The sequence below is a fragment of the Phyllostomus hastatus genome, unplaced genomic scaffold, assembly GCF_019186645.2.
Source record: "Phyllostomus hastatus isolate PE091 unplaced genomic scaffold, TTU_PhHast_1.1 phas_contig_1162, whole genome shotgun sequence".
Classification (NCBI taxonomy): Eukaryota; Metazoa; Chordata; class Mammalia; order Chiroptera; family Phyllostomidae; genus Phyllostomus; species Phyllostomus hastatus.
The window spans coordinates 5,674,222-5,688,584 of record NW_025333537.1 but is presented as its reverse complement, the minus strand read 5'-3'; the positions used below and the strand labels follow the sequence as shown (position 1 = coordinate 5,688,584).

The following is a 14,363-nucleotide window of genomic DNA, read 5'->3' as shown; positions in this document are numbered from 1 at the left end:
GCTCCGGGAAATTCCGAAGGATTCAGGAGTCCAGTGTGAGATGCTCCCGTCACTCCGGGGATGGCAGCGGTCTGAGGAGCTCTGTGTCGGGCACTGGGCTCAAAGACTAAACAGTAGCGCAAACGATCCTTGTGAATACGGGTGCTGGGCGAGAGGACAGACACCAGTGTGCGTGTTTCTCATCATTTCACACCAGGGCAGTCCGAGTCCGACTGTGCCCCCACCTCGCCGCCCCCGACGTCACTTTCAACTCCCCTCCTCCGCCTGTGATTTATCCAAACGAGCCAAAGTCCTAGGCTGTTGAAATTTCCTTTGATGAAGACAAGAGAGGAAACAGTGGGTCTGAAGAACCCTGACATGCCTCACATGTGCCCTCCCAAGGTCACAGGAGCCGTGATCAGTTGGCCCCTGAGCTGATGCTGGACCAGGTGGGTACTAGGGACTTGACGCCAGGAAGCAGCATGGCCCAAGGTTACGCATGCGGACTTTGGCATTGGACATGTCTGCATGCAGATCCCTGCTGTACCTCTTCCTAGCTGGGTGACTTCGCACAGATGACAAAGCCTCTCTGAGTCTTCGGTTTCTCACCTGTCAGCTGATGAGAGTAATAGCACCTTCCTCCCAAGTATTAACCTCACAGCAACGATTGCTGGTGGGAAACAGAAGGTGCTTTGCCCCATGCCCAGCACAGAGTAAATACTCATTAAATGATTTGTAATACTTCCAAGTGTTCGTTAGGGCTGCTAGCTCTGTATCAATAAGCTGTGTGACTTTGGAAGGGTTCCTTAACCTCTCTGTGCCTCAGTTCCCTCCTCTGTCAAGTGGGGATGATAATTGTGCCGGATGCCTTCCTTCTGCTCCCCTAGATACACCCCCCACCTTTCTCAACCTGCGGTCTGTCCAGGAAGCTCACCTGGGGGAACTGTGCCAGCAGGCTCCTCTGGCGCGCACTTGGGCTGAGCCAACAGGAGGCCTGGGACACGCAGAAAAAACATGGAGACGTACTGCATGTGGACGCATCGAGGGGTGGGTTGGTCACTGCCTGGAGAGGAGGCAGGTGAGGCTTCCCAGCTCTCCCCCAGCAGTCCCACCACGGACATTTCTACTCGTTCCCTCTCTCCTACCCACCCTCTCACCCTGTTCATTGTACTCTAGCCAGACCCTACTTTCTCCTTTTCTTTGCATACGTTAACCGATCTGACATGTGGCAGATGCTCTTCTAACCCCACTCCCCAGATGAGAAAACTGAGGCACCGAGCACAAACTCCCCCGTGCAGCTGCCAGTGGGCGGTGTGTGGTCCGGCTTCCTGCCCACTGCACCCCTGGTCCTCCTGCCTCAAAGACCCTGTTCCTGACCGGAGTCTTGACTAACTCCTGCTCCTGCAGATCACAGCCTCCTAGGGGTCCTCCCTCCAGGCTAGGGACGGTGCCCCTGCCCAGGACTCGAGCAGCACCCTGTCCTCCCCCGTTGCAGCCCTCACCACCCTGACTGTAATTGCTTGTTTAGTTGTCTGCCTTCCCTGCTCGAGTGTAACCTCTGTGACAGCTGGAAATGGATGCATCTGGCTTGTTTGTTGATGGATCACTAGTATCTGGTATGTACTCCGAAGTGTTCGTTGTATGTATCTATTATAGTTGGGTGGATGGGTAGGCAAGTGATTGGATGGATGGATGGATGATGGATGGATGGATGGATAGATGGATATTTGGATGGATGGATGGATGGATGGATGGATGGATGGATTTTTGGATGGATGGGTAGATATATGGATGGATGGACAGATGGGTGGATGGATACATTGACAGTCTCGTCAGCTACACTAACTCTTCACCACCTCCTCTTGTAACAGCAGTGAGAGCTTATTTTGTATTCTCAGCTCAGCTCAAACCTCTTGTATTTTGGTAGGTGTTCAAATGCCTCTGCCACAAGGACACAGAAATCCAGAAGGCAGAGTAGTACTTGCTTCCCTGGGCTAGAAAGGGCCAAAGAAAGCTGGCAGCCAAACTAATAGCAATCACTATGGCTAAACATCGCTAAACAATCAATCTGGGCACTGGGGATGCATCAGTGAACTGAGTAGACAAAAAGCCATCTACTGGAGACATTGTCTTGTTCAATCTGAACAGCTCTGGGCAGGGGGGAGGTGCTGTTGGTACCTCTTTTCACGGAGCAGAAGCTGAGTTGAAGAGCGTGCCAGAGATAGCACACTTTGTGGTACCAGTACGCCTAATAGTACTGTAGTAGCAGCACTGACAGCATTGGGCGCGGCTGAAATGGGGAGTCGGCCCTTTGTTTGGGCCAGGAGGGCTCGAACTCATTCCCCCCGACATCTGTCTTACGAGGCACGTGCTGCTGTGTTGCAGGTTTCCTTATTGAGATAAAATTCATGTAGAGTTTATGAGGAATCCTTATAAAGTGTGCAATTCAGTGGCATTCACTGCGTTCACAGTGTCGCGGCACCGTCACCACTGTGTCACCCCAAGACACCTTCGTCACCCCAGAAGAAAACCTTGTACCCACGAGCAGTCACTCCCCCTCCCCCCACCCCCCGGAAACCACGAATCTGCTTTCTGTCTATGGATTTACCTATTCGGGACATTTCACATAAATGGAATCATACATGATGCGATCTCCTGTATCCGGCTTCCCCGCCTCACCGTCATGTTTGCAAGGTTTACCCATAACTGTAGCCGGTGTCATCACTTCTTGTGGCTGAATGATACTCCATTCTGTGGCCAGACCACCGTTGTGTGTTCATTCATCGCTTGGTCAATATTTGGGTGGTTTCCACTTTTGGGCTATTGTGAATAATGCTGCTCTGAACACTTGTGGACAAGCATCTGTCTGAACATCATTTCTCTGGGTCGTAAGGTGACTGTTTGACTTTGAGGAACCACCCAGCTGCTGTCCACAGCAGCAACACCATTCGGCCCTCCTGGCAGGTGCTGTTTTTATCCCCGTCTTTCAGAGGAGAAAACAAAACACAGTGAAAGGCTGAGAAAGCAGCCCGAGGCCACGCAGCGTGTCAGTGGCTGAGTGGGGATTTGAACTCAGGCAGCCTGACTCCAGAACCCCTGCTCTGAGTTGCTGGACAACACCCCCTCCCGTCTGAGTTCCCCGGACCCATTCGGGAGATTCTGCAGAGCTGACTGAGGAGTGCAGTTCCTGGGCACCATCTATACAAAATCTCCCCAAGCTCAGGCCATACCTGCCTCACCTCCTCCTCCTTCAGCTGGGCACGGCTGGGGCAAGGGGCGGGGATGGGACCCGGCACCTTGTCCCTGCACCGCCGAGGTGTAGGCGACAGTTATTAATGTCCCCTTGGCACCTGTCCAGCTGCCTTTTTCTGATTATTATTATTTTATTCGGCGAGATTAATGTGCCAGGTCAGAGCATAATCCAGCCTGTAAAAAGTGATGTGAATGGTCTTCTCAAGATAAATTGCGGGCTTGGAAAAGGTTCACAGCCTTTCCTTGCCTGTCTGAGTGCTCTCCCGAATCCTCATCAATCCTTGTCTGGGCAGAAGAAAAGGAAGGGTCTTCATTTGCAGCTGGGGGGTGGGGGGAGAAGGACACATCTGTCAGGGACGCCTAATGGCCCACGGCCCAGATGCTCTGTCCTGTGCCTCCACGCCCGTCCACTGAGAGGGTGGGTTGGTTTTTAATATTATAACCATCATCCTGGAAGGGCTTCTGGTACTTGGGTTTGCGTGGTGGCCCCACAGTCCCTGATGTGTGAGGCTGAGTGAGCCGCCAACTCCCACGGGCCTTCTGACACCGAGGATCTGTTCGGAGTCCTCCGCCCCCTGGGCCTCGCAGGGGGGCCGTGGCCATTGGCTGGCCAAAACACGCGTGGGGTTAACGATGGTGACCACTGATCTTCAGCCTCCGCGCCAACCATCACGCCACCTGGATGTCTAGGGCGGCTGCTTGTCATCGTAAATCCAGGTAACTCAAACAACCCATACACCTCGGCCCTGCCTGATCTGGCTCTCTCTCACCCACATCTCCACCCCCATCACCTGTGACTCTCTCCCGTGCTCACTCTAGACCAGCCAGTGGTGGCCTGGCAGTACCCCCTGTGCACCAGCACCTTGCTCCCCAGGCCCTTGGCACTGCTGCTCCCTGTGTCTGGGGGGGGTCTTCCCTGTGCTCGCACGGCCATCTCCGACCTCCCAGTGAAGGCCTGTTCCCGCGTCATTTCCTCTGAGACCCTGTCCCCTCCCTGAACACCCTGCTGAGAAGTAGTCATCGTCAACCTGCAGCATCACGCCGCCATTGTACTCCCTTTCTAGCATGTTCCAGTGTCTGAGATGATCAGATGGTTTTGTGTGTATTTCCCACCGCCCCCTGCTGGAGCGTGGACTCCTGACGACAAGGACCTCTAGGTCTGTCCTGACTCCCAAGGAACGCACGATGGATACAGTGGGCTGAATGAGGAGCCTCCTGTTAATGATCCACCTGGGGTCTGAACCAGCCTGCTGCTTCCCCACCACCTAGAGCCCTCCCTGGCCCCCTTCTCCCATTAATGCCGCCGATGTTACCGAGGGCCTGACGATGCCGGACCCTGAGAATGTAGCAATAAGTAAGGTGCTGTCCGCCCTTCACTCTGTTACCTTCATCTCTGCCGATGAAACTTGTTTTTATATTAATCTAACCCAAACTAGTTAAGAAGGCCAATCTCTTGTCCCAGAATCATACCCTCCAACTCCTGCTATAAATGGTGGTGATAATTAAAGTTTTGACATGTCCACATTGCTCCTTCCTTTATTAGAATGAAATAATCTTGGACCAGGGTTCTAGAACTGCTCTGTTTAATATGACAATCGTAAGCCACTGGTGGCTGTTTATGTTTAAATTAATTATATCTGAAGTTCGGTTCTCGGTTATACCAGCCATGTTTCACGTGCTCTGTAGCCACATGTGGCTAGTGGCAGCTCGGACAGAGAACGTGGACATCATCATAGAACATTCCATTGGGCAGCGCTTTCTAGAACATTCTCGGGACAAGGTTGGTTCAGCCTCCCAAGCGTAGAGGTAGCAAGCAGCTGTCGTTCCGTGCATTTTCTCAGATGGAGAAAAATAAAAGCAGGCATTCCTTTAAGAACTTTCTGGTGGGTCCCTATGAAGTGGAGACAGCGCCGCAGAGAGGAAGGAATGCCCAGCTTGGGCCAGCAAAACTGGGTTCAGATCCAGACCCCTGAACTTACTACCTGTGTGGTCTTGGACAAGGGACCTCCCTCTTTGGAGCCCCAGCTTCCTCATTGCTAATAAGTGGTTGTTTTTACCCCCTTGAAGTTATCAGAAGGGAGGCGGCCAGGTATCTGGTTGCTGGGATGCAGGACTAGCTGTATCCAAGACAAGAGAACTGTTTTTGCCAAAGAATGAGCATTTGAGCAACCTGTCTTTTCCATGAAAATGGGAAAAAGGGAGCCCTTCCCACCTCCGAAACCACAGCTTATAGTGGCGCCCCACTGATTGCGTCTCCTTCCCTCCCGGAGTCGAGCGTTCCGCTCTCTCCGCCGTGCTCCTGCGCAGACACCTGCCTACACCAAGCCAGGTCTGGGTTCTGCAGGTCTGGGGTTCTCGCCGCACGCCGTTCCATGCATGTCGGCATAGAACTTCTCCACGGCCAGCTGCACCTGCCCTCACTCCCCACAGTGGGCTAGCAGGGGTCAAAGCAGCGGTCCCAGCAACAGAGACATTTTTTATTATCACAGCCAGGAGGGGTTGCTGTGCTGGCGTTTAGTGGGCAAAGGCCAGGGATGCTGCTAAACATCCTACAACACACAGGACAGCCCCCCCCCCCCACAAACACGCACGGCTGAGACTGATGAGGCCCCAAATGTCGGCAGTGCACAGGTTGAGACACCCGGGGCCAACATCTGCGTTGCGGCCCTGGCTCAGCTCCCCTGCTGCTATGAGTGGGATTGTGCCAGGTCAGAATTCACACGTTGAAGGCCTGTGACCCCCATCACCTCACACCGTGCCTGTGTTCGGAGAGAGGGTTGATAAAGAGGTGATTAAGTGAAAATGAAGTTGTTAGCGTGGGCCCTAACCTAACGGCTGTTGTCCTTGGAAGAGGAGGAAATGTGGACACAGACACACACAGAGGGACGACGACCATGGGGGGACACGGAGGGAGAAGACGGCCATTGACAGGCCAAGGGGAGAGGCCTCGGAAGACACCAACTCTGCTTTGACCTCAGACTTCTGCCCTTCAGGACTGTGAGGAGTACGTGTCTGCATCACCCCCGCCCCCCACGCTGCAGTCCCCTGAGAAAACCGGTACACCTACGGACCACTCACCTCCAGTCCTGGGCTCCTTTGAGAGTACCCTTACATCCATTCAGAAGTCTCCTAGCTTGTTACCCCCTGCTTGTCGAGGATACTTTATTTTTGTAATTGGTTATTCAGTCACATGGTCCAGAAGTCGAAACTTCACCAACAGTGCACGGTGGAGAATCTCCTCCCCTCCCCCGCCCCCAGACACCTACTTCCTCTCCTGGGAGGTGCCTCTCCCGGCGTCTTTTCCCAGCGGTTGTGTGCGTGCACAGCAGACCCCGGACAACACCGGTGTGAACCTCATGCGTCCATGTCCCTGAGGACTTTTTCAACAAGTACAGTAGATGCCTTTTTCTTACGAGTTTCTTAGTAACATTTTCTTTTCTCTAGCTTACTCTATTGTAATAATGCAGTATGTCGTACATGTAACAGACAAAATGTGTGTTATTTCACTGCTTAGGTTATCGGTAAGGTTTCCAGTCAACAGTAGACTGTTAGAAGTTACGTTTTCAGGGAGTCCAGAGTCATACACGGATTTTTGATGGTGCAAGGAGGTCCGTGACCCTAACCTTCATTTTGTTCGAAGGTCAGCTGTGCAAACCAGTGCACGTATGCGCCCTTCCCACTCATCTGTGCATATTCACACAGCGGTATTCGAAGGCAGCTCCAAGTTTGCTTTTTAAAATTTTTATTTAACCATTTATGTTGGAGACTGTTCCAGGCACATAACGTACAGAAAGCGGCATGAGGGTCAGAAGCCGGAGGGCCTGTGTTCACACCCTGTTTGAGAAGCGCTTTGACATTCACCAGCCACGTGACCTGCACGTTATCTGCTTGCTTTCGTTTCTCCATCCATAAAGTGACGTAATAGCAGAGTATTCATTTTCAGTGGCTACCTAGCAAATTACCACCAATTTATCAGCTTAAAAAACACCATTCAGGAGTCACAGCTCGGCAGGCATGACTGTGCTCTCTGTGTAGGGTCTCTCAAGGTCAAAGTGTCTGCCAGGATGGGCTCCAACCTGGAGGCTCTGGAAGAGGATCTATTTCCAGGCTCATTCAGGTTATTGGAAGAATTCAGTTCTGTGCAGTTGTGGGATTGAAGGCCCCATTTGCTGCTTGCTGGCTGTCACCAGGGGTCACTCCCAGCTCCCAGAGACCACTTCTTGGTCACTTCGCATGGTCTCTCCCATCTTCAAGCCAGAAACAGCACCTGCAGTCCCGCCTCTGCTTCTTTTCCATCCGAGTTTCCTTTCTGCTTTTAAAGGGCTCGTGTGATTAGATTAGACCCACCGGGATAATCTCCCTTTTGATGAGCTCAAAGTCCACTGATGAGTCACCGTAATTACATCTGCAGAATTCTTTTTATAGTACAACATCATCCAAGTGAAATAGCTCATCCTCGTCACTGTTCTGGGGAGCAAAGTGGGAGATTTGGGGGGTGTACAAAGGCACTACGTCAAAGGGTGGTGTCAGGATTTGATTGTCGCACTCATAGTGTGCAGTCTACACAAGGTAGCTTGTTAATAGCTGCATTTTGTATCGTGGAAACTGTTTAGATTCATTATGGGGTTGGGGTTTTTTTAATCTTCACCCCAAGGACATTTTTTCATGGCTTCAGAGAGAGAGAGAGGAAGGAAGAGAGAAGCATCGATTGGTTGCCTCCCTTACACGCCTGGCCGAGGATCAAACCCGCTACCCAGACAGGTGCCCTGACTGGGAATCAAACCCACAACCCTTCCGTTATGGGGCAGCGCTCCAACCAATGGAGCCACGCCGGCCAGGGCTATTGCGGGCTTTTGTAAAGGGAGCCTCTAAGAACACTGTGATAGTCGTGGATTACTGAGCCCCCGTGGTACCACGGATTCTGTGGTTCTCCTGGACTCGGCTAGCCTAGCTGTCAGCTCCCGCCGGTTCCCTGCAGGCAGCGAGTTTCAGCCGTCTCTGTCTCTCGGCACACGCGAACTAAGGACTAGGACTCTGCCACCGCTCGCCAAAACACAGACTGCAGTCTTTGCCGATCTGACCAAACAAAAGGTGTAACTTTGATTCATTCGCACTGGATGGCTGTCGTTGTGTCAGCTGTTGCCATTTTTTTATTCGATAGTCTACGGGAACGGAGGTCAGTGCCCCTGACTAAGTAGTCGGGTGCCGCGTGTTTTAAACGTTCTTGCAGCACACCGGGTGACAACCGCCGCCTCAAGGCAGTGCTAGTCCCCTCGTTATTTTCCTGCGGCCCTCTCTTCCCTAGCTCTTAACCACTTCACTCTGTAATTATCTGGGTTATTATCTCTCCACTGGACCATAAATTCCAAGGGGCGGACACATGTCTGCTCGTTCACGGAGGCAGCCCAAATCTTTAAAAAAATCATTACAGTGACCCTGTGAGGGAGATGGCTGTGCTCGCTTAAACCTACTTTACAGATAAAACTGGGGCTCAGGGAGGGTCCACCGTCATTCCATCGAGGGCTTGTGGGTGGCAAAGCTGAGACCCAAACCCATCACTTTGGACATAAGACACAACAGTGAGAAGAGCGGCTCATGTTTCTCCTGTTCGCTCACGTGTCCGCCGTGCAAAGGGCTTTATCTGCATCCTCGCACGTGCTCCCATCCACAGTACTGTGAGTTAGGTGCTACTGCTGCTGTCCCCCCTTTACAGGCAAGGACACAGTCACCCGGGGAAGGCCCCCAGCTGCCGAGCAGCGAGCCGGGCTGGCGGGCCGGCGGGAGCTCTGTCTGCAGCTGCTGCTGAAGCTGTTGGCCCTTTCTTCATCATCAGGTTTCACTGGAGCAGAAAAGAAAGCCTGCAGCAAAGATACTAATCCTAGCATTACCTAATGGTCATGTGCCTTCTGCTTTAAAAACACGACCTCCAGCCAGCGCTGTCATTGCCGAGAAGATTCTAGAGCAGGTCAGCAAGAAGGACAAGTGAGAAACCATCGTGCTCTGGAAGCACCGCGGTGGGGTCACGGAAGGAGCACAGACTCTGAAATGGAGCAGGTTCAGATTCCGGCTCTGGTGCCTGCTGCCTCTGGGACCTGGGGCAACCTCCCTGAGCCCCGGGGTCCATCTTTAAAAAGGGGAGTGTCAGGACTGCATAACCCTGTTAAAATGACACCAGTGCCCGTCCGTTAATTATTGCTGTTCTAAAGACGGCGGGGAGCATCGGCCTTTATCCAGTTACAGTTTAAAACAAGCAAGAACGTCAGAATCTAACCCAAATCCGATGGAACAGAATACCACTTACTAAACTATGATGTGGGGCCCTTGCGAATGTGATAGTGGGCATCTTATCGAAAAGTGTTCTGTGGTTGGATGCCTTTGGGGAACACTGGGCAGACGACAGCCTGCGGACCTAGCATGTGTTCTGGTGAATAAAGCTGTAGTGGAACACGGCCACGCCCATCATTTGCATATTGTCTGGGCTGAGTTGAATAGTGGTGACAGAGTCTGTGTGACCCACAAAGCCTACGATATGTAGTGTTGGCACTCCTGATTCCTTCTAGTTTGGGCTTTGCAGGAGGGCCGTGTCTAAGAGGGAAGTCGGTATTCAGCAGCAGACAGACCTTGTGGGAGCTGGAAGACCCCAAGAGGGCACATCTGGCCAGGAGGCTCTGCCGGACACCAGCAGCAGTGAGTTTGGCTAGATGTCAGTTAGAAGGATTCGACTATTTGAAATTGCCAGGCTGACTTTTAGTTCCACCCGAAGGCAGCAGGCAAGCCTGCAGGGCCTCCTGTGATCTCACCGATCCCTACGATTTGTTCTTTCCTCGGCTCTGCTTCCAGTTGGTAGCTAAGTACACAAACTAATCCCTGGAGAAGTGCGAAGTCTGAAGTGGCAAACGGCCTAGGAGCTGCCAACCTGTGCCTGTGTCAGGCATCACGAATCTATCATGGGTTTGCCTCACCCAGATTCCTCCCTCAACACTGCAACCCAGGCAGCCTCTACCAATCAATGTCAGAGTGTACGAGGAAGCCTAAGCCTTGACTTCGGTTCTCCTTTGCAGAGAAAATGGACCATTCTGGCATCTGCAGAGGTCTGTGGCCTCACAGGGGATTGGATGAAGCCCACCCAAGATTATCAAGGATCATCTCCTTTACTTAAAGTCAGTTGTTTATAGACGTTAACCATATTTTACAAAATAGCTTCAAAGCAACACCTAAGTTGCAAAATCAGACACTGCGCCCTAAATTGAAACATCACGATGAACCACCACAAACCCCGCCTTAAACAAGGTGCTGATCTGGGGCCTGAGGCCCAGGAAGGGTTCATCCAGTCCAACTCCCTGAAATTTTTAGAAGAAAAAATGGATGTTGACTTGGATCAAAAGTCATTTGAATTTTTTTTTTTCTCCTTAGAGGCGTTCGTACGAAGAACTGCATTACTAGGTCTCCTACTGAGCCTTGCGTTCTCGGAACCAGCCCCGCTCCATCCTGGTGCATTGTCCTTTCGATACACCTGGGACCTGCGCACCCCGGTTTTACTGAGGGTTTTTTGCGTCAGCTGTCAGGAGTGTTCCTCTCCCTTTGCAGGTGGCTTCCCAGGAGTTGCTTCCATTGCGTCCACTTACAGCGCATCGGCCACTGCTCAGTCACAGCTGCCGCGTGGGGAGCTAGGGAGCAGCTTCTTACGTCCGGGAGCCAGTGGGCCTGGGCGGCAATCAGGACGCTTACTTTGGAGGAGGAAGGGGAGGGTGGACGTCGAGAAGCATGGGCAGCCTCCGTCCCTGAAGGATTGTAGATGAGGGACCCGAGGTCCCCCGAGGTGTGCTCCCTTACCCAGGGTCACGCGGCAGGTCTGTGGCACAGCTGTGACTGAAGCTAGGCCTTCCAGATGCCAACGGACCCATACTGAAGATAGTAAAAATATTCTGTGATAATATAATAAAGAATAAAGTGCCTAGCACTGTTCTCGGTACTTCATAGATGTGAACTAGTTTACTCTTCACAACAGCCCTATAAGGTAGATACTCTTGTTATCCCCAATTTGCAGATGAGGAAACTGAGGCACGGAGAGGATAAGTGACTCCCCAAGGGCACACAGCTGGTAAGTGGCAGTGCCGGGATTTGAACGCTGGCAGTCTAGGTCCAGAACCCCCACTCTGGACTGCCGGGCAGTCCTCTCTGCCCCACCTTGCCCCACCCCTTCCCTTCTGACGGGTCGCCCCAACTCAGACGGCGGCAGCAGCAACTACTCTGTGTGGCCGGGGGGCGGTCAGAATGGCCCCTCACCAGTCCAGCCTGCCACGCACCCTGTCTCCCAGGCTCTCTGGTCCAGAAGCTTCGCTACCCTGCCCCCCTCCGTCTCGGGCCGCACATCATTCTGTGTTGTTGATCATGTTCTGTTTGGTTTTGTTTTCCTTCGCTCTGTTCCCTGGGAGACTCTCAAAGGCTACATTCTGCCGCCAAGGGACACAGAAGGGACAGGGTCTGGGCAGGCACCTGGGATTTCCCAAACCCCAGCTTCCGCCGCGTTGGGGCTGGGGGGGGCTCTTGTGTTATTTATTTATTTATCTAGGTCTGCTCGGTTCCACACCCCCCAAGCTGTCATCCCCCACTGGGGAAGATGAAAAACGGCTTCAGACAATGGGAGACAAGGCTGGCCACATGGCCCCCTCGGTTTAATTTCCTTTAATTCATTTTATATTGAACCAAATGATACTGTTTGTTTTTAATGGCAAACACTCAGCACGGAGGAGGGGCGGCCAGGCCTCCTCCTGGGGAAATTAGGAACACAGCTGCTATTTAAGCTCTCCTGCCACCCCCCCCCCCCACCCCAGCACTGGGCCCTTTTGCAAATCACTTTCCAGGTTGAAAGATGATACCTTTCACCGACGGTCACAGTGGAGGGAGCTGGCCCCGGCTCCATCCCAGCTGCAGTCACCTCCTCTGCGGGCTGCGGCAGCCCCATCCCGAGGCCTGCCCTTCCCTGGGAATCGCTGGATACTCGGGGCCAGCGGCTCCGGGGCTGTGGCTGTTCTCGGAGTCACTAAAAACCCTGGGCAGGCACCTGGAGCCTCCCCCAGGAACCTGGGAATGCAGGGGTTGGGCATATCCATCCCCTCAGCACCAGGGAGCAGCATCAGGGGTCAGTCCGCCTTTTAACCAGACTCACATGCGTGTGCAAGTTGGAGACGCGCCAGTCGAGGGGAGAGGTCCTTCCCCTTGGGCTGTGAGGTGGCCTGGCGGTCCAGAGCTCCTCTGAAGCCTGCGATAAGCCAGCCTTCTCCCAATGCCCCCTTTTGGCCTAGGGGAACCAGAGTCTCCCTTAAGTTCCTTGCAGGTGGCGAGAACTTGAATGTATCCACCAGCCCCCTGGGCCGAGGCTGGAGGAACTCACCAGGGTCTGGCCTGGCTCTGACGGGGGCCAACCCGCGATGATTAATCCCACTTCGAACTTTCCAGAGGCCTCTCCAATCCCTCAGAGGCTGGACGACACCCCTGCCCTCTTGTTCACAGACTGTGAGACCAGAAAGACCATCGTAGTCTACCCATGAAGAAACTCAGGCTCCAGAGTTACCGGTTTCAGGTCACATGGTTTAATCAAGTCGCATATTCATTCTACGAATACTTATTGGGCAACACCAGGGTGCCAGGCCTCCTGGTAGGCATGGTGGCTACCCAGACCCAGGGCTTTCGAGATCAGAGCGCACAGTCCTGTGGGGCTGCAGGTAGGGAAGCGTAACTCCAGGGCCCTCTTGGAAAACAGCGAAGGAGCACCTGACCCAGCCCCGAGCAGTCTCCCTAGATAGGGTGAGCTCGGAACCGAGTTTGAAAGGGTGGGTGGTGTGGTTAGCCAGGCAAAACGAAGCCAAAAGGGCGTGCCGGTAGAGGGGACCGTCGGAACCAGAGCACAGAAGTGGGAACAGTTCGGCATGTGCCCTTTTCCAGGTCACTGTTAAACATCTCCAAGGACGCCATCTGCCATGCTCTGCCTAGGCAGAGTGACGCCTGGTAGGTGTGTGGTTGCTGACTCTCAGACAAACAGCTGATGTGTGTAGGTGGTTGGCGTGAATTTGTATGGGACAAGGCAGGGAGACCCCCAGTCCCTGGCTTTTCCCAGCCACATTGTGGGAATGCGGTGGCCACCCCTATCTGGGCTGGTACGGGGAGTCATTAGCCAGCTCAGGGCTGATTATTTTGCTCTTCTCCAGCTAAATGATTAGGGAGGCCGCCGGACTCCCTGAGGTGGCCTGGGGGGGGTGGGGGGGCGTCCCCTTCACCCCCTCTCCCTGAGCAGGGGCCCGGAGTTGTGCCGGGGCGGCCTCTCTGCGGTTTTCCTGTCCTTGGCATTCACAGTTGTGGGTGGGGCTGTCCCGGCTCCCGTTCCCCCCAGATGTTCCTCTGCCCCTGGGGAGAAGAAGAGGGCTTGGCACTGGGATCCGGCCCCGGGGAGCCCATGCTTACATTTCTCCACTCTCAGCGTGTCCAGAAAGGCTCCGGAGGTGAACTGAGGCTGCAGAGGCCAGCAGGGCCCAGTCTGCACCCTTGTTCTGCTAATGTCATCTGTGTCACCTCCGGCCAGACACTGCCCCGCTTCGTGCCTCAGTTTCCTCATCTGTAAAACAGGTACGGCTGTCTGCCTCTCAGGATTTTAGGGGGGACTTGAGGCGAGCTGAATGATGAATTCAGACAGTGCAGATGGGGTGCTCTCAGCACTCCCTGACACGCAGGGGAGGCTCCGTGTGTGGGTGCGCTGCAGGCTGCCCCCACCCATGGTGTCCCTTTTCACCGTCTCGGTTACCCGCAGCCCGTCGTGGTCCAAAAATATTAAGTGGAAAATTCCAGAAATGAACCGCTTACAAGTTTTTCGTTGTGCGCCGTTCTGAGCAATATGATGAAATCTTGAGTCATCCTGCACCGTCCGGCCGGGACGTGAATCATCCCTTCATCCAGCGCGTCCACGTTGAGGTCTAGTGTGCTACCTGGCTGTCGGTCACTTAGTAGCCATTTGTTATCACATCGGTTACCATGGAGACCACATTCCTAGGACTTTTATTGCAGTGTATCATCGTAACCGTTTTGTTGTTGGTAATCTCTTAATGCGCCTCATTTGTAAATTAAACTTTATCATATGT

At 53.4% G+C, this 14,363-nt stretch overlaps 1 protein-coding gene across 3 annotated transcripts in view; it reads left to right on the top strand.

Annotated features, from left to right (window-relative positions):
- The window catches only part of RNFT2 (ring finger protein, transmembrane 2), a 55,685-nt gene that overhangs the window by 17,359 nt on the left and 23,963 nt on the right, over positions 1-14,363 (top strand). The gene's annotated exons all lie outside the window — the stretch shown is intronic.